We start from the raw sequence: 24,109 nt of genomic DNA on the forward strand, positions 1-24,109 counted from the left end.
TTGACTTCCGAGATCGGACGAGATCGGGTACTTTCAATCTGGTATGGAGATAGGCAGAATTAGGTTTTGAATCTTGATTAATATGTTGTTAACGTAAATTAAAAAATCATTTTATACCAAAAGCGTATTTTTGACAAATTTGTTTTATAATTATTGCCTAACTCATTCAGTATTCCCAGACGGTCACCCATTCAAGTACTAACTGAACCCGAGATTGCTTGACTTCCGAGAACGGACGAGATCGGGTACTTTCAATCTGATATGGAGATAGGCAGAATAATGTTTTGAATCTTGATTAATATACTGTTAACGTAAATTAAAAAAATCATTTTATACCAAAAGCGTATTTTGAAAATTTTGTTTTATAATCATTGCCTAACTCATTCAGTATTCCCAGACGGTCACCCATCCAACTACTAACCGAACCCGAGATTGCTTGACTTCCGAGATCGGACGAGATCGGGTACTTTCAAACTGGTATGGAGATTGGCAGAATTATGTTTTGAATCTTGATTAATATATTGTTAACGTAAATTAAAAAAATCATTTTATACCAAAAGTGTATTTTTGAAAATTTTGTTTTATAATTATTGCCTAACTCATTCAGTATTCCCAGACGGTCACCCATTCAAGTACTAACTGAACCCGAGATTGCTTGACTTCCGAGATCGACGAGATCGGGTACTTTCAATCTGGTATGGAGATAGGCAGAATTATGTTTTGAATCTTGATTAATATGTTGTTAACGTAAATTAAAAAATCATTTTATACCAAAAGCCTATTTTTGAAAATTTTGTTTTATAATTATTGCCTAACTCATTCAGTATTCCCAAACGGTCACCCATTCAAGTACTAACTGAACCGAGATTGCTTGACTTCCGAGATCGGAAGAGATCGGGTACTTTCAATCTGGTATGGAGATAGGCAGTATAATGTTTTGAATCTTGATTAATATTTTGTTAACGTAAATTAAAAAATCATTTTATACCAAAAGCGTATTTTTGACAAATTTGTTTTATAATTATTGCCTAACTCATTCAGTATTCCCAGACGGTCACCCATTCAAGTACTAACTGAACCCGAGATTGCTTGACTTCCGAGATGGGTACTTTCAATCTGGTATGGAGATAGGCAGAATAATGTTTTGAATCTTGATTAATATATTGTTAACGTAAATTAAAAAATCATTTTATACCAAAAGCGTATTTTTGAAAATTTTGTTTTATAATCATTGCCTAACTCATTCAGTATTCCCAGACGGTCACCCATTCAAGTACTAACTGAACCCGAGATTGCTTGACTTCCGAGATCGGACGAGATCGGGTACTTTCAATCTGGTATGGAGATAGGCAGAAATATATTATGAATCTTGATTAATATGTTGTTAACGTAAATTAAAAAATCATTTTATACCAAAAGCGTATTTTTGACAAATTTGTTTTATAATTATTGCCTAACTCATTCAGTATTCCCAGACGGTCACCCATTCAAGTACTAACTGAACCGAGATTGCTTGACTTCCGAGATCGGACGAGATCGGTACTTTCAATCTGGTATGGAGATAGGCAGAATAATGTTTTGAATCTTGATTAATATATTGTTAACGTAAATTAAAAAATCATTTTATACCAAAAGCGTATTTTTGAAAATTTTGTTTTATAATCATTGCCTAACTCATTCAGTATTCCCAGACGGTCACCCATCCAACTACTAACCGAACCCGAGATTGCTTGACTTCCGAGATCGGACGAGATCGGGTACTTTCAAACTGGTATGGAGATAGGCAGAATTATGTTTTGAATCTTGATTAATATATTGTTAACGTAAATTAAAAAAATCATTTTATACCAAAAGTGTATTTTTTGAAAATTTTGTTTTATAATTATTGCCTAACTCATTCAGTATTCCCAGACGGTCACCCATTTAAGTACTAACTGAACCCGAGATTGCTTGACTTCCGAGATCGGACGAGATCGGGTACTTTCAATCTGGTATGGAGATAGGCAGAATTATGTTTTGAATCTTGATTAATATGTTGTTAACGTAAATTAAAAAATCATTTTTATACCAAAAGCGTATTTTTGAAAATTTTGTTTTATAATTTTTGCCTAACTCATTCGGTATTCCCAAACGGTCTCCCATTTAAGTACTAACTGAACCCGAGATTTCTTGACTTCCGAGATCGGACGAGATCGGGTACTTTCAATCTGGTATGGAGATAGGCAGAATAATGTTTTGAATCTTGATTAATATATTGTTAACGTAGATTAAAAAAATCATTTTATACCAAAAGCGTATTTTTGAAAATTTTGTTTTATAATCATTGCCTAACTCATTCAGTATTCCCAGACGGTCACCCATCCATCTACTAACCGAACCCGAGATTGCTTGACTTCCGAGATCGGACGAGATCGGGTACTTTCAAACTGGTATGGAGATAGGCAGAATTAAGTTTTGAATCTTGATTAATATATTGTTAACGTAAATTAAAAAAATCATTTTATACCAAAGTGTATTTTTTGAAAATTCTGTTTTATAATTATTGCCTAACTCATTCAGTATTCCCAGACGGTCACGCATTCAAGTACTAACTGAACCCGAGATTGCTTGACTTCCGAGATCGGACGAGATCGGGTACTTTCAATCTGGTATGGAGATAGGCAGAATTATGTTTTGAATCTTGATTAATATGTTGTTAACGTAAATTAAAAAATCATTTTGTACCAAAAGCCTATTTTTGAAAATTTTGTTTTATAATTATTGCCTAACTCATTCAGTATCCCAGACGGTCACCCATTCAAGTACTAACTGAACCCGAGATTGCTTGACTTCCGAGATCGGGTACTTTCAATCTGGTATGGAGATAGGCAGAATAATGTTTTGAATCTTGATTAATATATTGTTAACGTAAATTAAAAAAATCATTTTATACCAAAAGCGTATTTTTTGAAAATTTTGTTTTATAATCATTGCCTAACTCATTCAGTATTCCCAGACGGTCACCCATTCAAGTACTAACTGAACCCGAGATTGCTTGACTTCCGAGATCGGACGAGATCGGGTACTTTCAATCTGGTATGGAGATAGGCAGAATTATGTTATGAATCTTGATTAATATGTTGTTAACGTAAATTAAAAAATCATTTTATACCAAAAGCGTATTTTTGACAAATTTGTTTTATAATTATTGCCTAACTCATTCAGTATTCCCAGACGGTCACCCATTCAAGTACTAACTGAACCCGAGATTGCTTGACTTCCGAGATCGGACGAGATCGGGTACTTTCAATCTGGTATGGAGATAAGCAGAATAATGTTTTGAATCTTGATTAATATATTGTTAACGTAAATTAAAAAAATCATTTTATACCAAAAGCGTATTTTTGAAAATTTTGTTTTATAATCATTGCCTAACTCATTCAGTATTCCCAGACGGGCACCCATCCAACTACTAACGAACCCGAGATTGCTTGACTTCCGAGATCGGACGAGATCGGGTACTTTCAAACTGGTATGGAGATAGGCAGAATTATGTTTTGAATCTTGATCAATATATTGTTAACGTAAATTAAAAAAATCATTTTATACCAAAAGTGTATTTTTGAAAATTTTGTTTTATAATTATTGCCTAACTCATTCAGTATTCCCAGACGGTCACCCATTCAAGTACTAACTGAACCCGAGATTGCTTGACTTCCGAGATCGGACGAGATCGGGTACTTTCAATCTGGTATGGAGATAGGCAGAATTATGTTTTGAATCTTGATTAATATGTTGTTAACGTAAATTAAAAAAATCATTTTATACCAAAAGCCTATTTTTGAAAATTTTGTTTTATAATTATTGCCTAACTCATTCAGTATTCCCAAACGGTCACCCATTCAAGTACTAACTGAACCCGAGATTGCTTGACTTCCGAGATCGGAAGAGATCGGGTACTTTCAATCTGGTATGGAGATAGGCAGTATAATGTTTTGAATCTTGATTAATATTTTGTTAACGTAAATTAAAAAAATCATTTTATACCAAAAGCGTATTTTTGAAAATTTTGTTTTATAATTATTGCCTAACTCATTCAGTATTCCCAGACGGTCACCCATTCAAGTACTAACTGAACCCGAGATTGCTTGACTTCCGAGATCGGGTACTTTCAATCTGGTATGGAGATAGGCAGAATAATGTTTTGAATCTTGATTAATATATTGTTAACGTAAATTAAAAAAATCATTTTATACCAAAAGCGTATTTTTGAAAATTTTGTTTTATAATCATTGCCTAACTCATTCAGTATTCCCATACGGTCACCCATCCAACTACTAACCGAACCCGAGATTGCTTGACTTCCGAGATCGGACGAGATCGGGTACTTTCAAACTGGTATGGAGATAGGCAGAATTATGTTTTGAATCTTGATTAATATATTGTTAACGTAAATTAAAAAAATCATTTTATACCAAAAGTGTATTTTTGAAAATTTTGTTTTATAATTATTGCCTAACTCATTCAGTATTCCCAGACGGTCACCCATTTAAGTACTAACTGAACCCGAGATTGCTTGACTTCCGAGATCGGACGAGATCGGGTACTTTCAATCTGGTATGGAGATAGGCAGAATTATGTTTTGAATCTTGATTAATATGTTGTTAACGTAAATTAAAAAATCATTTTATACCAAAAGCGTATTTTTGAAAATTTTGTTTTATAATTTTTGCCTAACTCATTCGGTATTCCCAAACGGTCTCCCATTTAAGTAATAACTGAACCCGAGATTTCTTGACTTCCGAGATCGGACGAGATCGGGTACTTTCAATCTGGTATGGAGATAGGCAGAATAATGTTTTGAATCTTGATTAATATGTTGTTAACGTAAATTAAAAAATCATTTTATACCAAAAGCGTATTTTTGAAAATTTTGTTTTATAATTATTGCCTAACTCATTCAGTATTCCCAAACGGTCACCCATTCAAGTACTAACTGAACCCGAGATTGCTTGACTTCCGAGATCGGACGAGATCGGGTACTTTCAATCTGGTATGGAGATAGGCAGAATAATGTTTTGAATCTTGATTAATATATTGTTAACGTAAATTAAAAAAATCATTTTATACCAAAAGCGTATTATTGAAAATTTTGTTTTATAATTATTGCCTAACTCATTCAGTATTCCCAGACGGTCACCCATTAAAGTACTAACTGAACACGAGATTGCTTGACTTCCGAGATCGGACGAGATCGGGTACTTTCAATCTGGTATGGAGATAGACAGAATTATGTTTTGAATCTTGATTAATATGTTGTTAACGTAAATTAAAAAATCATTTTATACCAAAAGCTTATTTTTGAAAATTTTGTTTTATAATTATTTCCTAACTCATTCAGTATTCCCAGACGGTCACCCATTCAAGTACTAACTGAACCCGAGATTGCTTGACTTCCGAGATCGGGTACTTTTGTGGGGGGCGGCTAATGTTGAGGTTGCGAGTTCGCGCTCCGAAGCCTCGCGACGACGCTGTTCCATCCTGCCCCGACGCACACGCTATCCGACTCCGCAACGCATTGCACGACACTTGTATGACACTTGTACGGCACATCTCAGTTTATTGTACGGTGAAAGTGCGACATCGAGCTTAGAGACAAAGTGAGAACAGCAGGGTATTGCAAGCCCCGTACTGCCTCACAGTACAGGAAAGTGAAAGGTTTATATAACGAAAAACACGTGTAGCGAAACAATAAAACGCGTCATTGGCATGTGGCAATTGCCTCGCCTGGCATACACACAACTGGGTAATTGTTTTATTATCACGATTAGAATGACGGGAAAGTAGATGTTACGAAAGCAGCGAAACTGCATTCTATTCCTGTCATGCTTTTGTTATCGCTATACAACGTTGCTTTATATTCAATCTTTATGCATTAGTGTTAAATTTAGCTATCTTTATATCATTAAATCTGTGCTAGAGCACAATCAACCGCTACAAATACGCCCACACCACACAGAATGGTTTCATATACGTCCGCAATCGCGAGTATTGTTCATTTGTTCCTCATCTTGAAATTGTTTTGTCGCTACTTGATATGTTCACGACGGTAGACTTGTTGCAAGATTCGCAACTTCTTGTGTTGAGCAGACTAGACTAGGCATCGATGAGGACATTTGATCAAATTTCGCTCACGCTTTCGTACTGTCGTGCAGGGTATCAGTAGAGTATCAGTACTCGAGCAGCAGATTGTCTGAAAAACAAATTGGAGAGAAAGTACTAATGCCATAGAGATTGAATATTTAAATACAATAACGAGCGGGTAAGATATAGGTAGAGATAAAACTGGGTTTTAAACGACAAATGGCTTCTGCAGTAACAAGCGAACAATTTACTGTAAGGTAGTGGATCAGGTATAGGCAGCTGAATCCCTGTGAGTGTGCTAACTCACAATATGCATACAAATATAAGACCAAAGAAGAAATAGACATTCGGGCCATAACATTAATGAAACCCTGCGAGTGTATCAACTCACAATAAGCCTAAAAAATAGGTATAAGAGGGCATTTTGCCATCACTCGTTGGGGGAAAACAATATTTTACCCATCTCAACGGTTATGCTTGTTGGGGTCTTAGTCAGACTCACCTCAACAGTAATAAAATATAAAGCACACATAACAACTCAACGGTTATGCTAGTTGGAGGTCTTTGTCGGACCCTACTTCAACGGTAATAAAGTATATAGTATTCGGGCCACATAGACTAGTGAAACCCTGTGAGTGGTCAGCTCACAATATGCATAAAGTACATAAACAGAAAAAGATTCACCGTTGACTGCAGTTGCCATCGGAAGGATTGTGTCCAGCGGTTCACCAATTGTGGGGGGCGGCTAATGTTGAAGTTGCGGGTTCGCGCTCCGAAGCCTCGCGACGACGCTGTTCCATCCTGCCCCGACGCACACGCTATCCGACTCCGCAACGCATTGCACATCGATGTATGACACTACTCAGTTTATTACGCGGTGAAAGTGCGACATCGAGCTTAGAGACAAAGTGAGAACAGCAGGGTATTGCAAGCCCCGTACTGCCTCACAGTACAGGAAAGTGAAAGGTTTATATAACGAAAAACACGTGTAGCGAAACAATAAAACGCGTCATTGGCATGTGGCAATTGCCTCGCCTGGCATACACACAACTGGGTAATTGTTTTATTATCACGATTAGAATGACGGGAAAGTAGATGTTACGAAAGCAGCGAAACTGCATTCTATTCCTGTCATGCTTTTGTTATCGCTATACAACGTTGCTTTATATTCAATCTTTATGCATTAGTGTTAAATTTAGCTATCTTTATATCATTAAATCTGTGCTAGAGCACAATCAACCGCTACACTTTCAATCTGGTATGGAGATAGGCAGAATAATATTTTGAATCTTGATTAATATATTGTTAACGTAAATTAAAAAAATCATTTTATACCAAAAGTGTATTTTTGAAAATTTTGGTTTATAATTATTGCCTAACTCATTCAGTATTCCCAGACGGTCACCCATTCAAATACTAACTGAACCCGAGATTGCTTGACTTCCGAGATCGGGTACTTTCAATCTGGTATGGAGATAGGCAGAATTAGGTTTTGAATCTTGATTAATATGTTGTTAACGTAAATTAAAAAATCATTTTATACCAAAAGCGTATTTTTGACAAATTTGTTTTATAATTATTGCCTAACTCATTCAGTATTCCCAGACGGTCACCCATTCAAGTACTAACTGAACCCGAGATTGCTTGACTTCCGAGAACGGACGAGATCGGGTACTTTCAATCTGATATGGAGATAGGCAGAATAATGTTTTGAATCTTGATTAATATACTGTTAACGTAAATTAAAAAAATCATTTTATACCAAAAGCGTATTTTTGAAAATTTTGTTTTATAATCATTGCCTAACTCATTCAGTATTCCCAGACGGTCACCCATCCAACTACTAACCGAACCCGAGATTGCTTGACTTCCGAGATCGGACGAGATCGGGTACTTTCAAACTGGTATGGAGATAGGCAGAATTATGTTTTGAATCTTGATTAATATATTGTTAACGTAAATTAAAAAAATCATTTTATACCAAAAGTGTATTTTTGAAAATTTTGTTTTATAATTATTGCCTAACTCATTCAGTATTCCCAGACGGTCACCCATTCAAGTACTAACTGAACCCGAGATTGCTTGACTTCCGAGATCGGACGAGATCGGGTACTTTCAATCTGGTATGGAGATAGGCAGAATTATGTTTTGAATCTTGATTAATATGTTGTTAACGTAAATTAAAAAATCATTTTATACCAAAAGCGTATTTTTGAAAATTTTGTTTTATAATTTTTGCCTAACTCATTCGGTATTCCCAAACGGTCTCCCATTTAAGTACTAACTGAACCCGAGATTTCTTGACTTCCGAGATCGGACGAGATCGGGTACTTTCAATCTGGTATGGAGATAGGCAGAATAATGTTTTGAATCTTGATTAATATATTGTTAACGTAGATTAAAAAATCATTTTATACCAAAAGCGTATTTTTGAAAATTTTGTTTTATAATCATTGCCTAACTCATTCAGTATTCCCAGACGGTCACCCATCCATCTACTAACCGAACCCGAGATTGCTTGACTTCCGAGATCGGACGAGATCGGGTACTTTCAAACTGGTATGGAGATAGGCAGAATTAAGTTTTGAATCTTGATTAATATATTGTTAACGTAAATTAAAAAAATCATTTTATACCAAAAGTGTATTTTTGAAAATTCTGTTTTATAATTATTGCCTAACTCATTCAGTATTCCCAGACGGTCACCCATTCAAGTACTAACTGAACCCGAGATTGCTTGACTTCCGAGATCGGACGAGATCGGGTACTTTCAATCTGGTATGGAGAAAGGCAGAATTATGTTTTGAATCTTGATTAATATGTTGTTAACGTAAATTAAAAAATCATTTTGTACCAAAAGCCTATTTTTGAAAATTTTGTTTTATAATTATTGCCTAACTCATTCAGTATCCCAGACGGTCACCCATTCAAGTACTAACTGAACCCGAGATTGCTTGACTTCCGAGATCGGGTACTTTCAATCTGGTATGGAGATAGGCAGAATAATGTTTTGAATCTTGATTAATATATTGTTAACGTAAATTAAAAAAATCATTTTATACCAAAAGCGTATTTTTGAAAATTTTGTTTTATAATCATTGCCTAACTCATTCAGTATTCCCAGACGGTCACCCATTCAAGTACTAACTGAACCCGAGATTGCTTGACTTCCGAGATCGGACGAGATCGGGTACTTTCAATCTGGTATGGAGATAGGCAGAATTATGTTATGAATCTTGATTAATATGTTGTTAACGTAAATTAAAAAATCATTTTATACCAAAAGCGTATTTTTGACAAATTTGTTTTATAATTATTGCCGAACTCATTCAGTATTCCCAGACGGTCACCCATTCAAGAACTAACTGAACCCGAGATTGCTTGACTTCCGAGATCGGACGAGATCGGGTACTTTCAATCTGGTATGGAGATAAGCAGAATAATGTTTTGAATCTTGATTAATATATTGTTAACGTAAATTAAAAAAAATCATTTTATACCAAAAGCGTATTTTTGAAAATTTTGTTTTATAATCATTGCCTAACTCAATCAGTATTCCCAGACGGGCACCCATCCAACTACTAACCGAACCCGAGATTGCTTGACTTCCGAGATCGGACGAGATCGGGTACTTTCAAACTGGTATGGAGATAGGCAGAATTATGTTTTGAATCTTGATCAATATATTGTTAACGTAAATTAAAAAAATCATTTTATACCAAAAGTGTATTTTTGAAAATTTTGTTTTATAATTATTGCCTAACTCATTCAGTATTCCCAGACGGTCACCCATTCAAGTACTAACTGAACCCGAGATTGCTTGACTTCCGAGATCGGACGAGATCGGGTACTTTCAATCTGGTATGGAGATAGGCAGAATTATGTTTTGAATCTTGATTAATATGTTGTTAACGTAAATTAAAAAATCATTTTATACCAAAAGCCTATTTTTGAAAATTTTGTTTTATAATTATTGCCTAACTCATTCAGTATTCCCAAACGGTCACCCATTCAAGTACTAACTGAACCCGAGATTGCTTGACTTCCGAGATCGGAAGAGATCGGGTACTTTCAATCTGGTATGGAGATAGGCAGAATAATGTTTTGAATCTTGATTAATATATTGTTAACGTAAATTAAAAAAATCATTTTATACCAAAAGCGTATTTTTGAAAATTTTGTTTTATAATCATTGCCTAACTCATTCAGTATTCCCAGACGGTCACCCATCCAACTACTAACCGAACCCGAGATTGCTTGACTTCCGAGATCGGACGAGATCGGGTACTTTCAAACTGGTATGGAGATAGGCAGAATTATGTTTTGAATCTTGATTAATATATTGTTAACGTAAATTAAAAAAATCATTTTATACCAAAAGTGTATTTTTGAAAATTTTGTTTTATAATTATTGCCTAACTCATTCAGTATTCCCAGACGGTCACCCATTTAAGTACTAACTGAACCCGAGATTGCTTGACTTCCGAGATCGGACGAGATCGGGTACTTTCAATCTGGTATGGAGATAGGCAGAATTATGTTTTGAATCTTGATTAATATGTTGTTAACGTAAATTAAAAAATCATTTTATACCAAAAGCGTATTTTTGAAAATTTTGTTTTATAATTATTGCCTAACTCATTCAGTATTCCCAGACGGTCACCCATTCAAGTACTAACTGAACCCGAGATTGCTTGACTTCCGAGATCGGGTACTTTCAATCTGGTATGGAGATAGGCAGAATAATGTTTTGAATCTTGATTAATATATTGTTAACGTAAATTAAAAAAATCATTTTATACCAAAAGCGTATTTTTGAAAATTTTGTTTTATAATCATTGCCTAACTCATTCAGTATTCCCAGACGGTCACCCATCCAACTACTAACTGAACCCGAGATTGCTTGACTTCCGAGATCGGAAGAGATCGGGTACTTTCAATCTGGTATGGAGATAGGCAGTATAATGTTTTGAATCTTGATTAATATTTTGTTAACGTAAATTAAAAAAATCATTTTATACCAAAAGCGTATTTTTGAAAATTTTGTTTTATAATTATTGCCTAACTCATTCAGTATTCCCAGACGGTCACCCATTCAAGTACTAACTGAACCCGAGATTGCTTGACTTCCGAGATCGGGTACTTTCAATCTGGTATGGAGATAGGCAGAATAATGTTTTGAATCTTGATTAATATATTGTTAACGTAAATTAAAAAAATCATTTTATACCAAAAGCGTATTTTTGAAAATTTTGTTTTATAATCATTGCCTAACTCATTCAGTATTCCCAGACGGTCACCCATTCAAGTACTAACTGAACCCGAGATTGCTTGACTTCCGAGATCGGACGAGATCGGGTACTTTCAATCTGGTTTGGAGATAGGCAGAAATATATTATGAATCTTGATTAATATGTTGTTAACGTAAATTAAAAAATCATTTTATACCAAAAGCGTATTTTTGACAAATTTGTTTTATAATTATTGCCTAACTCATTCAGTATTCCCAGACGGTCACCCATTCAAGTACTAACTGAACCCGAGATTGCTTGACTTCCGAGATCGGACGAGATCGGGTACTTTCAATCTGGTATGGAGATAGGCAGAATAATGTTTTGAATCTTGATTAATATATTGTTAACGTAAATTAAAAAAATCATTTTATACCAAAAGCGTATTTTTGAAAATTTTGTTTTATAATCATTGCCTAACTCATTCAGTATTCCCAGACGGTCACCCATCCAACTACTAACCGAACCCGAGATTGCTTGACTTCCGAGATCGGACGAGATCGGGTACTTTCAAACTGGTATGGAGATAGGCAGAATTATGTTTTGAATCTTGATTAATATATTGTTAACGTAAATTAAAAAAATCATTTTATACCAAAAGTGTATTTTTGAAAATTTTGTTTTATAATTATTGCCTAACTCATTCAGTATTCCCAGACGGTCACCCATTTAAGTACTAACTGAACCCGAGATTGCTTGACTTCCGAGATCGGACGAGATCGGGTACTTTCAATCTGGTATGGAGATAGGCAGAATTATGTTTTGAATCTTGATTAATATGTTGTTAACGTAAATTAAAAAATCATTTTATACCAAAAGCGTATTTTTGAAAATTTTGTTTTATAATTATTGCCTAACTCATTCAGTATTCCCAGACGGTCACCCATTCAAGTACTAACTGAACCCGAGATTGCTTGACTTCCGAGATCGGGTACTTTCAATCTGGTATGGAGATTGGCAGAATAATGTTTTGAATCTTGATTAATATATTGTTAACGTAAATTAAAAAAATCATTTTATACCAAAAGCGTATTTTTGAAAATTTTGTTTTATAATCATTGCCTAACTCATTCAGTATTCCCAGACGGTCACCCATCCAACTACTAACCGAACCCGAGATTGCTTGACTTCCGAGATCGGACGAGATCGGGTACTTTTAAACTGGTATGGAGATAGGCAGAATTATGTTTTGAATCTTGATTAATATATTGTTAACGTAAATTAAAAAAATCATTTTATACCAAAAGTGTATTTTTGAAAATTTTGTTTTATAATTATTGCCTAACTCATTCAGTATTCCCAGACGGTCACCCATTTAAGTACTAACTGAACCCGAGATTGCTTGACTTCCGAGATCGGACGAGATCGGGTACTTTCAATCTGGTATGGAGATAGGCAGAATTATGTTTTGAATCTTGATTAATATGTTGTTAACGTAAATTAAAAATCATTTTATACCAAAAGCGTATTTTTGAAAATTTTGTTTTATAATTTTTGCCTAACTCATTCGGTATTCCCAAACGGTCTCCCATTTAAGTACTAACTGAACCCGAGATTTCTTGACTTCCGAGATCGGACGAGATCGGGTACTTTCAATCTGGTATGGAGATAGGCAGAATAATGTTTTGAATCTTGATTAATATGTTGTTAACGTAAATTAAAAAATCATTTTATACCAAAAGCGTATTTTTGAAAATTTTGTTTTATAATTATTGCCTAACTCATTCAGTATTCCAAACGGTCACCCATTCAAGTACTAACTGAACCCGAGATTGCTTGACTTCCGAGATCGGACGAGATCGGGTACTTTCAATCTGGTATGGAGATAGGCAGAATAATGTTTTGAATCTTGATTAATATATTGTTAACGTAAATTAAAAAAATCATTTTATACCAAAAGCGTATTATTGAAAATTTTGTTTTATAATTATTGCCTAACTCATTCAGTATTCCCAGACGGTCACCCATTAAAGTACTAACTGAACACGAGATTGCTTGACTTCCGAGATCGGACGAGATCGGGTACTTTCAATCTGGTATGGAGATAGACAGAATTATGTTTTGAATCTTGATTAATATGTTGTTAACGTAAATTAAAAAATCATTTTATACCAAAAGCTTATTTTTGAAAATTTTGTTTTATAATTATTTCCTAACTCATTCAGTATTCCCAGACGGTCACCCATTCAAGTACTAACTGAACCCGAGATTGCTTGACTTCCGAGATCGGACGAGATCGGGTACTTTCAATCTGGTATGGAGATAGGCAGAATAATATTTTGAATCTTGATTAATATATTGTTAACGTAAATTAAAAAAATCATTTTATACCAAAAGTGTATTTTTGAAAATTTTGGTTTATAATTATTGCCTAACTCATTCAGTATTCCCAGACGGTCACCCATTCAAATACTAACTGAACCCGAGATTGCTTGACTTCCGAGATCGGGTACTTTCAATCTGGTATGGAGATAGGCAGAATTAGGTTTTGAATCTTGATTAATATGTTGTTAACGTAAATTAAAAAATCATTTTATACCAAAAGCGTATTTTTGACAAATTTGTTTTATAATTATTGCCTAACTCATTCAGTATTCCCAGACGGTCACCCATTCAAGTACTAACTGAACCCGAGATTGCTTGACTTCCGAGAACGGACGAGATCGGGTACTTTCAATCTGATATGGAGATAGGCAGAATAATGTTTTGAATCTTGATTAATATACTGTTAACGTAAATTAAAAAATCATTTTATACCAAAAGCGTATTTTTGAAAATTTTGTTTTATAATCATTGCCTAACTCATTCAGTATTCCCAGACGGTCACCCATCCAACTACTAACCGAACCCGAGATTGCTTGACTTCCGAGATCGGACGAGATCGGGTACTTTCAAACTGGTATGGAGATTGGCAGAATTATGTTTTGAATCTTGATTAATATATTGTTAACGTAAATTAAAAAAATCATTTTATACCAAAAGTGTATTTTTGAAAATTTTGTTTTATAATTATTGCCTAACTCATTCAGTATTCCCAGACGGTCACCCATTCAAGTACTAACTGAACCCGAGATTGCTTGACTTCCGAGATCGGACGAGATCGGGTACTTTCAATCTGGTATGGAGATAGGCAGAATTATGTTTTGAATCTTGATTAATATGTTGTTAACGTAAATTAAAAATCATTTTATACCAAAAGCCTATTTTTGAAAATTTTGTTTTATAATTATTGCCTAACTCATTCAGTATTCCCAAACGGTCACCCATTCAAGTACTAACTGAACCCGAGATTGCTTGACTTCCGAGATCGGAAGAGATCGGGTACTTTCAATCTGGTATGGAGATAGGCAGTATAATGTTTTGAATCTTGATTAATATTTTGTTAACGTAAATTAAAAAAATCATTTTATACCAAAAGCGTATTTTTGAAAATTTTGTTTTATAATTATTGCCTAACTCATTCAGTATTCCCAGACGGTCACCCATTCAAGTACTAACTGAACCCGAGATTGCTTGACTTCCGAGATCGGGTACTTTCAATCTGGTATGGAGATAGGCAGAATAATGTTTTGAATCTTGATTAATATATTGTTAACGTAAATTAAAAAAATCATTTTATACCAAAAGCGTATTTTTGAAAATTTTGTTTTATAATCATTGCCTAACTCATTCAGTATTCCCAGACGGTCACCCATTCAAGTACTAACTGAACCCGAGATTGCTTGACTTCCGAGATCGGACGAGATCGGGTACTTTCAATCTGGTATGGAGATAGGCAGAAATATATTATGAATCTTGATTAATATGTTGTTAACGTAAATTAAAAAATCATTTTATACCAAAAGCGTATTTTTGACAAATTTGTTTTATAATTATTGCCTAACTCATTCAGTATTCCCAGACGGTCACCCATTCAAGTACTAACTGAACCCGAGATTGCTTGACTTCCGAGATCGGACGAGATCGGGTACTTTCAATCTGGTATGGAGATAGGCAGAATAATGTTTTGAATCTTGATTAATATATTGTTAACGTAAATTAAAAAAATCATTTTATACCAAAAGCGTATTTTTGAAAATTTTGTTTTATAATCATTGCCTAACTCATTCAGTATTCCCAGACGGTCACCCATCCAACTACTAACCGAACCCGAGATTGCTTGACTTCCGAGATCGGACGAGATCGGGTACTTTCAAACTGGTATGGAGATAGGCAGAATTATGTTTTGAATCTTGATTAATATATTGTTAACGTAAATTAAAAAAATCATTTTATACCAAAAGTGTATTTTTGAAAATTTTGTTTTATAATTATTGCCTAACTCATTCAGTATTCCCAGACGGTCACCCATTTAAGTACTAACTGAACCCGAGATTGCTTGACTTCCGAGATCGGACGAGATCGGGTACTTTCAATCTGGTATGGAGATAGGCAGAATTATGTTTTGAATCTTGATTAATATGTTGTTAACGTAAATTAAAAAATCATTTTATACCAAAAGCGTATTTTTGAAAATTTTGTTTTATAATTTTTGCCTAACTCATTCGGTATTCCCAAACGGTCTCCCATTTAAGTACTAACTGAACCCGAGATTTCTTGACTTCCGAGATCGGACGAGATCGGGTACTTTCAATCTGGTATGGAGATAGGCAGAATAATGTTTTGAATCTTGATTAATATATTGTTAACGTAGATTAAAAAAATCATTTTATACCAAAAGCGTATTTTTGAAAATTTTGTTTTATAATCATTGCCTAACTCATTCAGTATTCCCAGACGGTCACCCATCCATCTACTAACCGAACCCGAGATTGCTTGACTTCCGAGATCGGACGAGATCGGGTACTTTCAAACTGGTATGGAGATAGGCAGAATTAAGTTTTGAATCTTGATTAATATATTGTTAACGTAAATTAAAAAAATCATTTTATACCAAAAGTGTATTTTTGAAAATTCTGTTTTATAATTATTGCCTAACTCATTCAGTATTCCCAGACGGTCACGCATTCAAGTACTAACTGAACCCGAGATTGCTTGACTTCCGAGATCGGACGAGATCGGGTACTTTCAATCTGGTATGGAGATAGGCAGAATTATGTTTTGAATCTTGATTAATATGTTGTTAACGTAAATTAAAAAATCATTTTGTACCAAAAGCCTATTTTTGAAAATTTTGTTTTATAATTATTGCCTAACTCATTCAGTATCCCAGACGGTCACCCATTCAAGTACTAACTGAACCCGAGATTGCTTGACTTCCGAGATCGGGTACTTTCAATCTGGTATGGAGATAGGCAGAATAATGTTTTGAATCTTGATTAATATATTGTTAACGTAAATTAAAAAAATCATTTTATACCAAAAGCGTATTTTTGAAAATTTTGTTTTATATCATTGCCTAACTCATTCAGTATTCCCAGACGGTCACCCATTCAAGTACTAACTGAACCCGAGATTGCTTGACTTCCGAGATCGGACGAGATCGGGTACTTTCAATCTGGTATGGAGATAGGCAGAATTATGTTATGAATCTTGATTAATATGTTGTTAACGTAAATTAAAAAATCATTTTATACCAAAAGCGTATTTTTGACAAATTTGTTTTATAATTATTGCCTAACTCATTCAGTATTCCCAGACGGTCACCCATTCAAGTACTAACTGAACCCGAGATTGCTTGACTTCCGAGATCGGACGAGATCGGGTACTTTCAATCTGGTATGGAGATAAGCAGAATAATGTTTTGAATCTTGATTAATATATTGTTAACGTAAATTAAAAAATCATTTTATACCAAAAGCGTATTTTTGAAAATTTTGTTTTATAATCATTGCCTAACTCATTCAGTATTCCCAGACGGGCACCATCCAACTACTAACCGAACCCGAGATTGCTTGACTTCCGAGATCGGACGAGATCGGGTACTTTCAAACTGGTATGGAGATAGGCAGAATTATGTTTTGAATCTTGATTAATATATTGTTAACGTAAATTAAAAAATCATTTTATACCAAAAGTGTATTTTTGAAAATTTTGTTTTATAATTATTGCCTAACTCATTCAGTATTCCCAGACGGTCACCCATTCAAGTACTAACTGAACCCGAGATTGCTTGACTTCCGAGATCGGACGAGATCGGGTACTTTCAATCTGGTATGGAGATAGGCAGAATTATGTTTTGAATCTTGATTAATATGTTGTTAACGTAAATTAAAAAATCATTTTATACCAAAAGCCTATTTTTGAAAATTTTGTTTTATAATTATTGCCTAACTCATTCAGTATTCCCAAACGGTCACCCATTCAAGTACTAACTGAACCCGAGATTGCTTGACTTCCGAGATCGGAAGAGATCGGGTACTTTCAATCTGGTATGGAGATAGGCAGTATAATGTTTTGAATCTTGATTAATATTTTGTTAACGTAAATTAAAAAAATCATTTTATACCAAAAGCGTATTTTTGAAAATTTTGTTTTATAATTATTGCCTAACTCATTCAGTATTCCCAGACGGTCACCCATTCAAGTACTAACTGAACCCGAGATTGCTTGACTTCCGAGATCGGGTACTTTCAATCTGGTATGGAGATAGGCAGAATAATGTTTTGAATCTTGATTAATATATTGTTAACGTAAATTAAAAAATCATTTTATACCAAAAGCGTATTTTTGAAAATTTTGTTTTATAATCATTGCCTAACTCATTCAGTATTCCCATACGGTCACCCATCCAACTACTAACCGAACCCGAGATTGCTTGACTTCCGAGATCGGACGAGATCGGGTACTTTCAAACTGGTATGGAGATAGGCAGAATTATGTTTTGAATCTTGATTAATATATTGTTAACGTAAATTAAAAAAATCATTTTATACCAAAAGTGTATTTTTGAAAATTTTGTTTTATAATTATTGCCTAACTCATTCAGTATTCCCAGACGGTCACCCATTTAAGTACTAACTGAACCCGAGATTGCTTGACTTCCGAGATCGGACGAGATCGGGTACTTTCAATCTGGTATGGAGATAGGCAGAATTATGTTTTGAATCTTGATTAATATGTTGTTAACGTAAATTAAAAAATCATTTTATACCAAAAGCGTATTTTGAAAATTTTGTTTTATAATTTTTGCCTAACTCATTCGGTATTCCCAAACGGTCTCCCATTTAAGTAATAACTGAACCCGAGATTTCTTGACTTCCGAGATCGGACGAGATCGGGTACTTTCAATCTGGTATGGAGATAGGCAGAATAATGTTTTGAATCTTGATTAATATGTTGTTAACGTAAATTAAAAAATCATTTTATACCAAAAGCGTATTTTTGAAAATTTTGTTTTATAATTATTGCCTAACTCATTCAGTATTCCCAAACGGTCACCCATTCAAGTACTAACTGAACCCGAGATTGCTTGACTTCCGAGATCGGACGAGATCGGGTACTTTCAATCTGGTATGGAGATAGGCAGAATAATGTTTGAATCTTGATTAATATATTGTTAACGTAAATTAAAAAAATCATTTTATACCAAAAGCGTATTATTGAAAATTTTGTTTTATAATTATTGCCTAACTCATTCAGTATTCCCAGACGGTCACCCATTAAAGTACTAACTGAACACGAGATTGCTTGACTTCCGAGATCGGACGAGATCGGGTACTTTCAATCTGGTATGGAGATAGACAGAATTATGTTTTGAATCTTGATTAATATGTTGTTAACGTAAATTAAAAATCATTTTATACCAAAAGCTTATTTTTGAAAATTTTGTTTTATAATTATTTCCTAACTCATTCAGTATTCCCAGACGGTCACCCATTCAAGTACTAACTGAACCCGAGATTGCTTGACTTCCGAGATCGGGTACTTTTGTGGGGGGCGGCTAATGTTGAGGTTGCGAGTTCGCGCTCCGAAGCCTCGCGACGACGCTGTTCCATCCTGCCCCGACGCACACGCTATCCGACTCCGCAACGCATTGCACGACACTTGTATGACACTTGTACGGCACATCTCAGTTTATTGTACGGTGAAAGTGCGACATCGAGCTTAGAGACAAAGTGAGAACAGCAGGGTATTGCAAGCCCCGTACTGCCTCACAGTACAGGAAAGTGAAAGGTTTATATAACGAAAAACACGTGTAGCGAAACAATAAAACGCGTCATTGGCATGTGGCAATTGCCTCGCCTGGCATACACACAACTGGGTAATTGTTTTATTATCACGATTAGAATGACGGGAAAGTAGATGTTACGAAAGCAGCGAAACTGCATTCTATTCCTGTCATGCTTTTGTTATCGCTATACAACGTTGCTTTATATTCAATCTTTATGCATTAGTGTTAAATTTAGCTATCTTTATATCATTAAATCTGTGCTAGAGCACAATCAACCGCTACAAATACGCCCACACCACACAGAATGGTTTCATATACGTCCGCAATCGCGAGTATTGTTCATTTGTTCCTCATCTTGAAATTGTTTTGTCGCTACTTGATATGTTCACGACGGTAGACTTGTTGCAAGATTCGCAACTTCTTGTGTTGAGCAGACTAGACTAGGCATCGATGAGGACATTTGATCAAATTTCGCTCACGCTTTCGTACTGTCGTGCAGGGTATCAGTAGAGTATCAGTACTCGAGCAGCAGATTGTCTGAAAAACAAATTGGAGAGAAAGTACTAATGCCATAGAGATTGAATATTTAAATACAATAACGAGCGGGTAAGATATAGGTAGAGATAAAACTGGGTTTTAAACGACAAATGGCTTCTGCAGTAACAAGCGAACAATTTACTGTAAGGTAGTGGATCAGGTATAGGCAGCTGAATCCCTGTGAGTGTGCTAACTCACAATATGCATACAAATATAAGACCAAAGAAGAAATAGACATTCGGGCCATAACATTAATGAAACCCTGCGAGTGTATCAACTCACAATAAGCCTAAAAAATAGGTATAAGAGGGCATTTTGCCATCACTCGTTGGGGGAAAACAATATTTTACCCATCTCAACGGTTATGCTTGTTGGGGTCTTAGTCAGACTCACCTCAACAGTAATAAAATATAAAGCACACATAACAACTCAACGGTTATGCTAGTTGGAGGTCTTTGTCGGACCCTACTTCAACGGTAATAAAGTATATAGTATTCGGGCCACATAGACTAGTGAAACCCTGTGAGTGGTCAGCTCACAATATGCATAAAGTACATAAACAGAAAAAGATTCACCGTTGACTGCAGTTGCCATCGGAAGGATTGTGTCCAGCGGTTCACCAATTGTGGGGGGGCGGCTAATGTTGAAGTTGCGGGTTCGCGCTCCGAAGCCTCGCGACGACGCTGTTCCATCCTGCCCCGACGCACACGCTATCCGACTCCGCAACGCATTGCACATCGATGTATGACACTACTCAGTTTATTACGCGGTGAAAGTGCGACATCGAGCTTAGAGACAAAGTGAGAACAGCAGGGTATTGCAAGCCCCGTACTGCCTCACAGTACAGGAAAGTGAAAGGTTTATATAACGAAAAACACGTGTAGCGAAACAATAAAACGCGTCATTGGCATGTGGCAATTGCCTCGCCTGGCATACACACAACTGGGTAATTGTTTTATTATCACGATTAGAATGACGGGAAAGTAGATGTTACGAAAGCAGCGAAACTGCATTCTATTCCTGTCATGCTTTTGTTATCGCTATACAACGTTGCTTTATATTCAATCTTTATGCATTAGTGTTAAATTTAGCTATCTTTATATCATTAAATCTGTGCTAGAGCACAATCAACCGCTACACTTTCAATCTGGTATGGAGATAGGCAGAATAATATTTTGAATCTTGATTAATATATTGTTAACGTAAATTAAAAAAATCATTTTATACCAAAAGTGTATTTTGAAAATTTTGGTTTATAATTATTGCCTAACTCATTCAGTATTCCAGACGGTCACCCATTCAAATACTAACTGAACCCGAGATTGCTTGACTTCCGAGATCGGGTACTTTCAATCTGGTATGGAGATAGGCAGAATTAGGTTTTGAATCTTGATTAATATGTTGTTAACGTAAATTAAAAAATCATTTTATACCAAAAGCGTATTTTTTGACAAATTTGTTTTATAATTATTGCCTAACTCATTCAGTATTCCCAGACGGTCACCCATTCAAGTACTAACTGAACCGAGATTGCTTGACTTCCGAGAACGGACGAGATCGGGTACTTTCAATCTGATATGGAGATAGGCAGAATAATGTTTTGAATCTTGATTAATATACTGTTAACGTAAATTAAAAAATCATTTTATACCAAAAGCGTATTTTTGAAAATTTTGTTTTATAATCATTGCCTAACTCATTCAGTATTCCCAGACGGTCACCCATCCAACTACTAACCGAACCCGAGATTGCTTGACTTCCGAGATCGGACGAGATCGGGTACTTTCAAACTGGTATGGAGATAGGCAGAATTATGTTTTGAATCTTGATTAATATATTGTTAACGTAAATTAAAAAAATCATTTTATACCAAAAGTGTATTTTTGAAAATTTTGTTTTATAATTATTGCCTAACTCATTCAGTATTCCCAGACGGTCACCCATTCAAGTACTAACTGAACCCGAGATTGCTTGACTTCCGAGATCGGACGAGATCGGGTACTTTCAATCTGGTATGGAGATAGGCAGAATTATGTTTTGAATCTTGATTAATATGTTGTTAACGTAAATTAAAAAATCATTTTATACCAAAGCGTATTTTTGAAAATTTTGTTTTATAATTTTTGCCTAACTCATTCGGTATTCCCAAACGGTCTCCCATTTAAGTACTAACTGAACCCGAGATTTCTTGACTTCCGAGATCGGACGAGATCGGGTACTTTCAATCTGGTATGGAGATAGGCAGAATAATGTTTTGAATCTTGATTAATATATTGTTAACGTAGATTAAAAAAATCATTTTATACCAAAAGCGTATTTTTTGAAAATTTTGTTTTATAATCATTGCCTAACTCATTCAGTATTCCCAGACGGTCACCCATCCATCTACTAACCGAACCCGAGATTGCTTGACTTCCGAGATCGGACGAGATCGGGTACTTTCAAACTGGTATGGAGATAGGCAGAATTAAGTTTTGAATCTTGATTAATATATTGTTAACGTAAATTAAAAAATCATTTTATACCAAAGTGTATTTTTGAAAATTCTGTTTTATAATTATTGCCTAACTCATTCAGTATTCCCAGACGGTCACCCATTCAAGTACTAACTGAACCCGAGATTGCTTGACTTCCGAGATCGGACGAGATCGGGTACTTTCAATCTGGTATGGAGAAAGGCAGAATTATGTTTTGAATCTTGATTAATATGTTGTTAACGTAAATTAAAAATCATTTTGTACCAAAAGCCTATTTTTGAAAATTTTGTTTTATAATTATTGCCTAACTCATTCAGTATCCCAGACGGTCACCCATTCAAGTACTAACTGAACCCGAGATTGCTTGACTTCCGAGATCGGGTACTTTCAATCTGGTATGGAGATAGGCAGAATAATGTTTTGAATCTTGATTAATATATTGTTAACGTAAATTAAAAAATCATTTTATACCAAAAGCGTATTTTTTGAAAATTTTGTTTTATAATCATTGCCTAACTCATTCAGTATTCCCAGACGGTCACCCATTCAAGTACTAACTGAACCCGAGAATTGCTTGACTTCCGAGATCGGACGAGATCGGGTACTTTCAATCTGGTATGGAGATAGGCAGAATTATGTTATGAATCTTGATTAATATGTTGTTAACGTAAATTAAAAAATCATTTTATACCAAAAGCGTATTTTTGACAAATTTGTTTTATAATTATTGCCGAACTCATTCAGTATTCCAGACGGTCACCCATTCAAGAACTAACTGAACCCGAGATTGCTTGACTTCCGAGATCGGACGAGATCGGGTACTTTCAATCTGGTATGGAGATAAGCAGAATAATGTTTTGAATCTTGATTAATATATTGTTAACGTAAATTAAAAAAATCATTTTATACAAAAGCGTATTTTTGAAAATTTTGTTTTATAATCATTGCCTAACTCAATCAGTATTCCCAGACGGGCACCCATCCAACTACTAACCGAACCCGAGATTGCTTGACTTCCGAGATCGGACGAGATCGGGTACTTTCAAACTGGTATGGAGATAGGCAGAATTATGTTTTGAATCTTGATCAATATATTGTTAACGTAAATTAAAAAAATCATTTTATACCAAAAGTGTATTTTTGAAAATTTTGTTTTATAATTATTGCCTAACTCATTCAGTATTCCCAGACGGTCACCCATTCAAGTACTAACTGAACCCGAGATTGCTTGACTTCCGAGATCGGACGAGATCGGGTACTTTCAATCTGGTATGGAGATAGGCAGAATTATGTTTTGAATCTTGATTAATATGTTTGTTAACGTAAATTAAAAAATCATTTTATACCAAAAGCCTATTTTTGAAAATTTTGTTTTATAATTATTGCCTAACTCATTCAGTATTCCCAAACGGTCACCCATTCAAGTACTAACTGAACCCGAGATTGCTTGACTTCCGAGATCGGAAGAGATCGGGTACTTTCAATCTGGTATGGAGATAGGCAGAATAATGTTTTTTGAATCTTGATTAATATATTGTTAACGTAAATTAAAAAAATCATTTTATACC

General features: G+C 34.9%; 14 non-coding genes and 76 pseudogenes across 14 annotated transcripts; all 90 read right to left on the reverse strand.

The window, feature by feature from the left end:
* Nucleotides 1–154: 154 nt before the first annotated feature.
* LOC149722331 (5S ribosomal RNA) lies at nucleotides 155–273 on the reverse strand (annotated as a pseudogene).
* Nucleotides 274–372: 99 nt separating this feature from the next.
* LOC149722332 (5S ribosomal RNA) lies at nucleotides 373–491 on the reverse strand (annotated as a pseudogene).
* A 100-nt stretch (nucleotides 492–591) lies between these two features.
* On the reverse strand, nucleotides 592–709 carry LOC149722333 (5S ribosomal RNA; annotated as a pseudogene).
* Nucleotides 710–808: 99 nt separating this feature from the next.
* Nucleotides 809–926, reverse strand: LOC149722334 (5S ribosomal RNA; annotated as a pseudogene).
* Nucleotides 927–1,232: 306 nt separating this feature from the next.
* Nucleotides 1,233–1,351, reverse strand: LOC149722335 (5S ribosomal RNA). The gene has a single exon (XR_016387316.1). It is a non-coding gene; the product is annotated as a 5S ribosomal RNA (ribosomal RNA).
* A 99-nt stretch (nucleotides 1,352–1,450) lies between these two features.
* On the reverse strand, nucleotides 1,451–1,567 carry LOC149722336 (5S ribosomal RNA; annotated as a pseudogene).
* Nucleotides 1,568–1,666: 99 nt separating this feature from the next.
* Nucleotides 1,667–1,785, reverse strand: LOC149722337 (5S ribosomal RNA; annotated as a pseudogene).
* Nucleotides 1,786–1,886: 101 nt separating this feature from the next.
* On the reverse strand, nucleotides 1,887–2,005 carry LOC149722338 (5S ribosomal RNA; annotated as a pseudogene).
* A 100-nt stretch (nucleotides 2,006–2,105) lies between these two features.
* LOC149722339 (5S ribosomal RNA) lies at nucleotides 2,106–2,224 on the reverse strand (annotated as a pseudogene).
* Nucleotides 2,225–2,324: 100 nt separating this feature from the next.
* LOC149722340 (5S ribosomal RNA) lies at nucleotides 2,325–2,443 on the reverse strand (annotated as a pseudogene).
* Nucleotides 2,444–2,543: 100 nt separating this feature from the next.
* On the reverse strand, nucleotides 2,544–2,662 carry LOC149722341 (5S ribosomal RNA; annotated as a pseudogene).
* A 99-nt stretch (nucleotides 2,663–2,761) lies between these two features.
* On the reverse strand, nucleotides 2,762–2,869 carry LOC149722342 (5S ribosomal RNA; annotated as a pseudogene).
* A 101-nt stretch (nucleotides 2,870–2,970) lies between these two features.
* Nucleotides 2,971–3,089, reverse strand: LOC149722343 (5S ribosomal RNA). Its single transcript, XR_016387326.1, has one exon. It is a non-coding gene; the product is annotated as a 5S ribosomal RNA (ribosomal RNA).
* A 99-nt stretch (nucleotides 3,090–3,188) lies between these two features.
* Nucleotides 3,189–3,307, reverse strand: LOC149722344 (5S ribosomal RNA; annotated as a pseudogene).
* A 100-nt stretch (nucleotides 3,308–3,407) lies between these two features.
* On the reverse strand, nucleotides 3,408–3,525 carry LOC149722345 (5S ribosomal RNA; annotated as a pseudogene).
* Nucleotides 3,526–3,625: 100 nt separating this feature from the next.
* Nucleotides 3,626–3,744, reverse strand: LOC149722346 (5S ribosomal RNA). Its single transcript, XR_016387327.1, has one exon. It is a non-coding gene; the product is annotated as a 5S ribosomal RNA (ribosomal RNA).
* A 100-nt stretch (nucleotides 3,745–3,844) lies between these two features.
* LOC149722347 (5S ribosomal RNA) lies at nucleotides 3,845–3,963 on the reverse strand (annotated as a pseudogene).
* A 100-nt stretch (nucleotides 3,964–4,063) lies between these two features.
* Nucleotides 4,064–4,172, reverse strand: LOC149722348 (5S ribosomal RNA; annotated as a pseudogene).
* Nucleotides 4,173–4,272: 100 nt separating this feature from the next.
* LOC149722349 (5S ribosomal RNA) lies at nucleotides 4,273–4,391 on the reverse strand (annotated as a pseudogene).
* Nucleotides 4,392–4,491: 100 nt separating this feature from the next.
* LOC149722350 (5S ribosomal RNA) lies at nucleotides 4,492–4,610 on the reverse strand (annotated as a pseudogene).
* Nucleotides 4,611–4,709: 99 nt separating this feature from the next.
* On the reverse strand, nucleotides 4,710–4,828 carry LOC149722351 (5S ribosomal RNA; annotated as a pseudogene).
* A 99-nt stretch (nucleotides 4,829–4,927) lies between these two features.
* Nucleotides 4,928–5,046, reverse strand: LOC149722352 (5S ribosomal RNA; annotated as a pseudogene).
* Nucleotides 5,047–5,146: 100 nt separating this feature from the next.
* Nucleotides 5,147–5,265, reverse strand: LOC149722353 (5S ribosomal RNA; annotated as a pseudogene).
* A 2,230-nt stretch (nucleotides 5,266–7,495) lies between these two features.
* LOC149722354 (5S ribosomal RNA) lies at nucleotides 7,496–7,604 on the reverse strand (annotated as a pseudogene).
* A 99-nt stretch (nucleotides 7,605–7,703) lies between these two features.
* Nucleotides 7,704–7,822, reverse strand: LOC149722355 (5S ribosomal RNA; annotated as a pseudogene).
* Nucleotides 7,823–7,922: 100 nt separating this feature from the next.
* LOC149722356 (5S ribosomal RNA) lies at nucleotides 7,923–8,041 on the reverse strand (annotated as a pseudogene).
* A 100-nt stretch (nucleotides 8,042–8,141) lies between these two features.
* Nucleotides 8,142–8,260, reverse strand: LOC149722357 (5S ribosomal RNA). Its single transcript, XR_016387329.1, has one exon. It is a non-coding gene; the product is annotated as a 5S ribosomal RNA (ribosomal RNA).
* Nucleotides 8,261–8,359: 99 nt separating this feature from the next.
* Nucleotides 8,360–8,478, reverse strand: LOC149722358 (5S ribosomal RNA; annotated as a pseudogene).
* A 99-nt stretch (nucleotides 8,479–8,577) lies between these two features.
* On the reverse strand, nucleotides 8,578–8,696 carry LOC149722359 (5S ribosomal RNA; annotated as a pseudogene).
* Nucleotides 8,697–8,796: 100 nt separating this feature from the next.
* LOC149722360 (5S ribosomal RNA) lies at nucleotides 8,797–8,915 on the reverse strand (annotated as a pseudogene).
* Nucleotides 8,916–9,014: 99 nt separating this feature from the next.
* LOC149722361 (5S ribosomal RNA) lies at nucleotides 9,015–9,122 on the reverse strand (annotated as a pseudogene).
* Nucleotides 9,123–9,222: 100 nt separating this feature from the next.
* LOC149722362 (5S ribosomal RNA) lies at nucleotides 9,223–9,341 on the reverse strand. Its single transcript, XR_016387330.1, has one exon. It is a non-coding gene; the product is annotated as a 5S ribosomal RNA (ribosomal RNA).
* A 99-nt stretch (nucleotides 9,342–9,440) lies between these two features.
* Nucleotides 9,441–9,559, reverse strand: LOC149722363 (5S ribosomal RNA; annotated as a pseudogene).
* Nucleotides 9,560–9,660: 101 nt separating this feature from the next.
* LOC149722364 (5S ribosomal RNA) lies at nucleotides 9,661–9,779 on the reverse strand (annotated as a pseudogene).
* A 100-nt stretch (nucleotides 9,780–9,879) lies between these two features.
* On the reverse strand, nucleotides 9,880–9,998 carry LOC149722365 (5S ribosomal RNA). Its single transcript, XR_016387317.1, has one exon. It is a non-coding gene; the product is annotated as a 5S ribosomal RNA (ribosomal RNA).
* A 99-nt stretch (nucleotides 9,999–10,097) lies between these two features.
* LOC149722366 (5S ribosomal RNA) lies at nucleotides 10,098–10,216 on the reverse strand (annotated as a pseudogene).
* Nucleotides 10,217–10,316: 100 nt separating this feature from the next.
* Nucleotides 10,317–10,435, reverse strand: LOC149722367 (5S ribosomal RNA; annotated as a pseudogene).
* Nucleotides 10,436–10,535: 100 nt separating this feature from the next.
* Nucleotides 10,536–10,654, reverse strand: LOC149722368 (5S ribosomal RNA; annotated as a pseudogene).
* Nucleotides 10,655–10,753: 99 nt separating this feature from the next.
* Nucleotides 10,754–10,862, reverse strand: LOC149722369 (5S ribosomal RNA; annotated as a pseudogene).
* Nucleotides 10,863–10,962: 100 nt separating this feature from the next.
* On the reverse strand, nucleotides 10,963–11,081 carry LOC149722370 (5S ribosomal RNA; annotated as a pseudogene).
* Nucleotides 11,082–11,181: 100 nt separating this feature from the next.
* LOC149722371 (5S ribosomal RNA) lies at nucleotides 11,182–11,290 on the reverse strand (annotated as a pseudogene).
* A 100-nt stretch (nucleotides 11,291–11,390) lies between these two features.
* LOC149722372 (5S ribosomal RNA) lies at nucleotides 11,391–11,509 on the reverse strand (annotated as a pseudogene).
* A 99-nt stretch (nucleotides 11,510–11,608) lies between these two features.
* On the reverse strand, nucleotides 11,609–11,727 carry LOC149722373 (5S ribosomal RNA). Its single transcript, XR_016387318.1, has one exon. It is a non-coding gene; the product is annotated as a 5S ribosomal RNA (ribosomal RNA).
* Nucleotides 11,728–11,827: 100 nt separating this feature from the next.
* Nucleotides 11,828–11,946, reverse strand: LOC149722374 (5S ribosomal RNA; annotated as a pseudogene).
* Nucleotides 11,947–12,046: 100 nt separating this feature from the next.
* On the reverse strand, nucleotides 12,047–12,165 carry LOC149722375 (5S ribosomal RNA; annotated as a pseudogene).
* A 99-nt stretch (nucleotides 12,166–12,264) lies between these two features.
* On the reverse strand, nucleotides 12,265–12,373 carry LOC149722376 (5S ribosomal RNA; annotated as a pseudogene).
* Nucleotides 12,374–12,473: 100 nt separating this feature from the next.
* LOC149722377 (5S ribosomal RNA) lies at nucleotides 12,474–12,592 on the reverse strand (annotated as a pseudogene).
* Nucleotides 12,593–12,692: 100 nt separating this feature from the next.
* On the reverse strand, nucleotides 12,693–12,811 carry LOC149722378 (5S ribosomal RNA; annotated as a pseudogene).
* A 98-nt stretch (nucleotides 12,812–12,909) lies between these two features.
* On the reverse strand, nucleotides 12,910–13,028 carry LOC149722379 (5S ribosomal RNA; annotated as a pseudogene).
* A 99-nt stretch (nucleotides 13,029–13,127) lies between these two features.
* Nucleotides 13,128–13,245, reverse strand: LOC149722380 (5S ribosomal RNA; annotated as a pseudogene).
* A 100-nt stretch (nucleotides 13,246–13,345) lies between these two features.
* LOC149722381 (5S ribosomal RNA) lies at nucleotides 13,346–13,464 on the reverse strand (annotated as a pseudogene).
* Nucleotides 13,465–13,563: 99 nt separating this feature from the next.
* LOC149722382 (5S ribosomal RNA) lies at nucleotides 13,564–13,682 on the reverse strand (annotated as a pseudogene).
* Nucleotides 13,683–13,782: 100 nt separating this feature from the next.
* Nucleotides 13,783–13,891, reverse strand: LOC149722383 (5S ribosomal RNA; annotated as a pseudogene).
* A 99-nt stretch (nucleotides 13,892–13,990) lies between these two features.
* LOC149722384 (5S ribosomal RNA) lies at nucleotides 13,991–14,109 on the reverse strand (annotated as a pseudogene).
* A 99-nt stretch (nucleotides 14,110–14,208) lies between these two features.
* On the reverse strand, nucleotides 14,209–14,327 carry LOC149722385 (5S ribosomal RNA; annotated as a pseudogene).
* Nucleotides 14,328–14,427: 100 nt separating this feature from the next.
* LOC149722386 (5S ribosomal RNA) lies at nucleotides 14,428–14,546 on the reverse strand. Its single transcript, XR_016387319.1, has one exon. It is a non-coding gene; the product is annotated as a 5S ribosomal RNA (ribosomal RNA).
* Nucleotides 14,547–14,644: 98 nt separating this feature from the next.
* Nucleotides 14,645–14,763, reverse strand: LOC149722387 (5S ribosomal RNA; annotated as a pseudogene).
* A 100-nt stretch (nucleotides 14,764–14,863) lies between these two features.
* LOC149722388 (5S ribosomal RNA) lies at nucleotides 14,864–14,972 on the reverse strand (annotated as a pseudogene).
* Nucleotides 14,973–15,072: 100 nt separating this feature from the next.
* Nucleotides 15,073–15,191, reverse strand: LOC149722389 (5S ribosomal RNA). Its single transcript, XR_016387320.1, has one exon. It is a non-coding gene; the product is annotated as a 5S ribosomal RNA (ribosomal RNA).
* Nucleotides 15,192–15,290: 99 nt separating this feature from the next.
* Nucleotides 15,291–15,409, reverse strand: LOC149722390 (5S ribosomal RNA). The gene has a single exon (XR_016387321.1). It is a non-coding gene; the product is annotated as a 5S ribosomal RNA (ribosomal RNA).
* A 100-nt stretch (nucleotides 15,410–15,509) lies between these two features.
* On the reverse strand, nucleotides 15,510–15,628 carry LOC149722391 (5S ribosomal RNA; annotated as a pseudogene).
* A 100-nt stretch (nucleotides 15,629–15,728) lies between these two features.
* On the reverse strand, nucleotides 15,729–15,847 carry LOC149722392 (5S ribosomal RNA; annotated as a pseudogene).
* Nucleotides 15,848–15,946: 99 nt separating this feature from the next.
* Nucleotides 15,947–16,065, reverse strand: LOC149722393 (5S ribosomal RNA; annotated as a pseudogene).
* Nucleotides 16,066–16,165: 100 nt separating this feature from the next.
* On the reverse strand, nucleotides 16,166–16,284 carry LOC149722394 (5S ribosomal RNA; annotated as a pseudogene).
* Nucleotides 16,285–16,384: 100 nt separating this feature from the next.
* On the reverse strand, nucleotides 16,385–16,503 carry LOC149722395 (5S ribosomal RNA; annotated as a pseudogene).
* A 99-nt stretch (nucleotides 16,504–16,602) lies between these two features.
* Nucleotides 16,603–16,710, reverse strand: LOC149722396 (5S ribosomal RNA; annotated as a pseudogene).
* Nucleotides 16,711–16,809: 99 nt separating this feature from the next.
* Nucleotides 16,810–16,928, reverse strand: LOC149722397 (5S ribosomal RNA). Its single transcript, XR_016387322.1, has one exon. It is a non-coding gene; the product is annotated as a 5S ribosomal RNA (ribosomal RNA).
* Nucleotides 16,929–17,027: 99 nt separating this feature from the next.
* LOC149722398 (5S ribosomal RNA) lies at nucleotides 17,028–17,146 on the reverse strand (annotated as a pseudogene).
* Nucleotides 17,147–17,245: 99 nt separating this feature from the next.
* On the reverse strand, nucleotides 17,246–17,363 carry LOC149722399 (5S ribosomal RNA; annotated as a pseudogene).
* Nucleotides 17,364–17,462: 99 nt separating this feature from the next.
* On the reverse strand, nucleotides 17,463–17,581 carry LOC149722400 (5S ribosomal RNA). Its single transcript, XR_016387323.1, has one exon. It is a non-coding gene; the product is annotated as a 5S ribosomal RNA (ribosomal RNA).
* Nucleotides 17,582–17,680: 99 nt separating this feature from the next.
* On the reverse strand, nucleotides 17,681–17,799 carry LOC149722401 (5S ribosomal RNA; annotated as a pseudogene).
* A 100-nt stretch (nucleotides 17,800–17,899) lies between these two features.
* Nucleotides 17,900–18,008, reverse strand: LOC149722402 (5S ribosomal RNA; annotated as a pseudogene).
* Nucleotides 18,009–18,107: 99 nt separating this feature from the next.
* LOC149722403 (5S ribosomal RNA) lies at nucleotides 18,108–18,226 on the reverse strand (annotated as a pseudogene).
* Nucleotides 18,227–18,326: 100 nt separating this feature from the next.
* Nucleotides 18,327–18,445, reverse strand: LOC149722404 (5S ribosomal RNA; annotated as a pseudogene).
* A 98-nt stretch (nucleotides 18,446–18,543) lies between these two features.
* Nucleotides 18,544–18,662, reverse strand: LOC149722405 (5S ribosomal RNA; annotated as a pseudogene).
* Nucleotides 18,663–18,761: 99 nt separating this feature from the next.
* Nucleotides 18,762–18,880, reverse strand: LOC149722406 (5S ribosomal RNA; annotated as a pseudogene).
* Nucleotides 18,881–18,979: 99 nt separating this feature from the next.
* Nucleotides 18,980–19,098, reverse strand: LOC149722407 (5S ribosomal RNA; annotated as a pseudogene).
* Nucleotides 19,099–21,327: 2,229 nt separating this feature from the next.
* Nucleotides 21,328–21,435, reverse strand: LOC149722408 (5S ribosomal RNA; annotated as a pseudogene).
* A 100-nt stretch (nucleotides 21,436–21,535) lies between these two features.
* On the reverse strand, nucleotides 21,536–21,653 carry LOC149722409 (5S ribosomal RNA; annotated as a pseudogene).
* A 99-nt stretch (nucleotides 21,654–21,752) lies between these two features.
* Nucleotides 21,753–21,871, reverse strand: LOC149722410 (5S ribosomal RNA; annotated as a pseudogene).
* Nucleotides 21,872–21,971: 100 nt separating this feature from the next.
* LOC149722411 (5S ribosomal RNA) lies at nucleotides 21,972–22,090 on the reverse strand. Its single transcript, XR_016387324.1, has one exon. It is a non-coding gene; the product is annotated as a 5S ribosomal RNA (ribosomal RNA).
* Nucleotides 22,091–22,188: 98 nt separating this feature from the next.
* Nucleotides 22,189–22,307, reverse strand: LOC149722412 (5S ribosomal RNA; annotated as a pseudogene).
* Nucleotides 22,308–22,408: 101 nt separating this feature from the next.
* Nucleotides 22,409–22,527, reverse strand: LOC149722413 (5S ribosomal RNA; annotated as a pseudogene).
* A 98-nt stretch (nucleotides 22,528–22,625) lies between these two features.
* On the reverse strand, nucleotides 22,626–22,744 carry LOC149722414 (5S ribosomal RNA; annotated as a pseudogene).
* A 98-nt stretch (nucleotides 22,745–22,842) lies between these two features.
* Nucleotides 22,843–22,950, reverse strand: LOC149722415 (5S ribosomal RNA; annotated as a pseudogene).
* Nucleotides 22,951–23,050: 100 nt separating this feature from the next.
* Nucleotides 23,051–23,170, reverse strand: LOC149722416 (5S ribosomal RNA; annotated as a pseudogene).
* A 99-nt stretch (nucleotides 23,171–23,269) lies between these two features.
* On the reverse strand, nucleotides 23,270–23,387 carry LOC149722417 (5S ribosomal RNA; annotated as a pseudogene).
* A 99-nt stretch (nucleotides 23,388–23,486) lies between these two features.
* Nucleotides 23,487–23,605, reverse strand: LOC149722418 (5S ribosomal RNA; annotated as a pseudogene).
* Nucleotides 23,606–23,705: 100 nt separating this feature from the next.
* Nucleotides 23,706–23,824, reverse strand: LOC149722419 (5S ribosomal RNA). Its single transcript, XR_016387325.1, has one exon. It is a non-coding gene; the product is annotated as a 5S ribosomal RNA (ribosomal RNA).
* Nucleotides 23,825–23,924: 100 nt separating this feature from the next.
* LOC149722420 (5S ribosomal RNA) lies at nucleotides 23,925–24,043 on the reverse strand (annotated as a pseudogene).
* Nucleotides 24,044–24,109: the final 66 nt, after the last annotated feature.

Source organism: Ciona robusta, unplaced genomic scaffold (assembly GCF_009617815.1).
Source record: "Ciona robusta unplaced genomic scaffold, ASM961781v2 AP042774.1".
Lineage (NCBI taxonomy): Eukaryota > Metazoa > Chordata > Ascidiacea > Phlebobranchia > Cionidae > Ciona > Ciona robusta.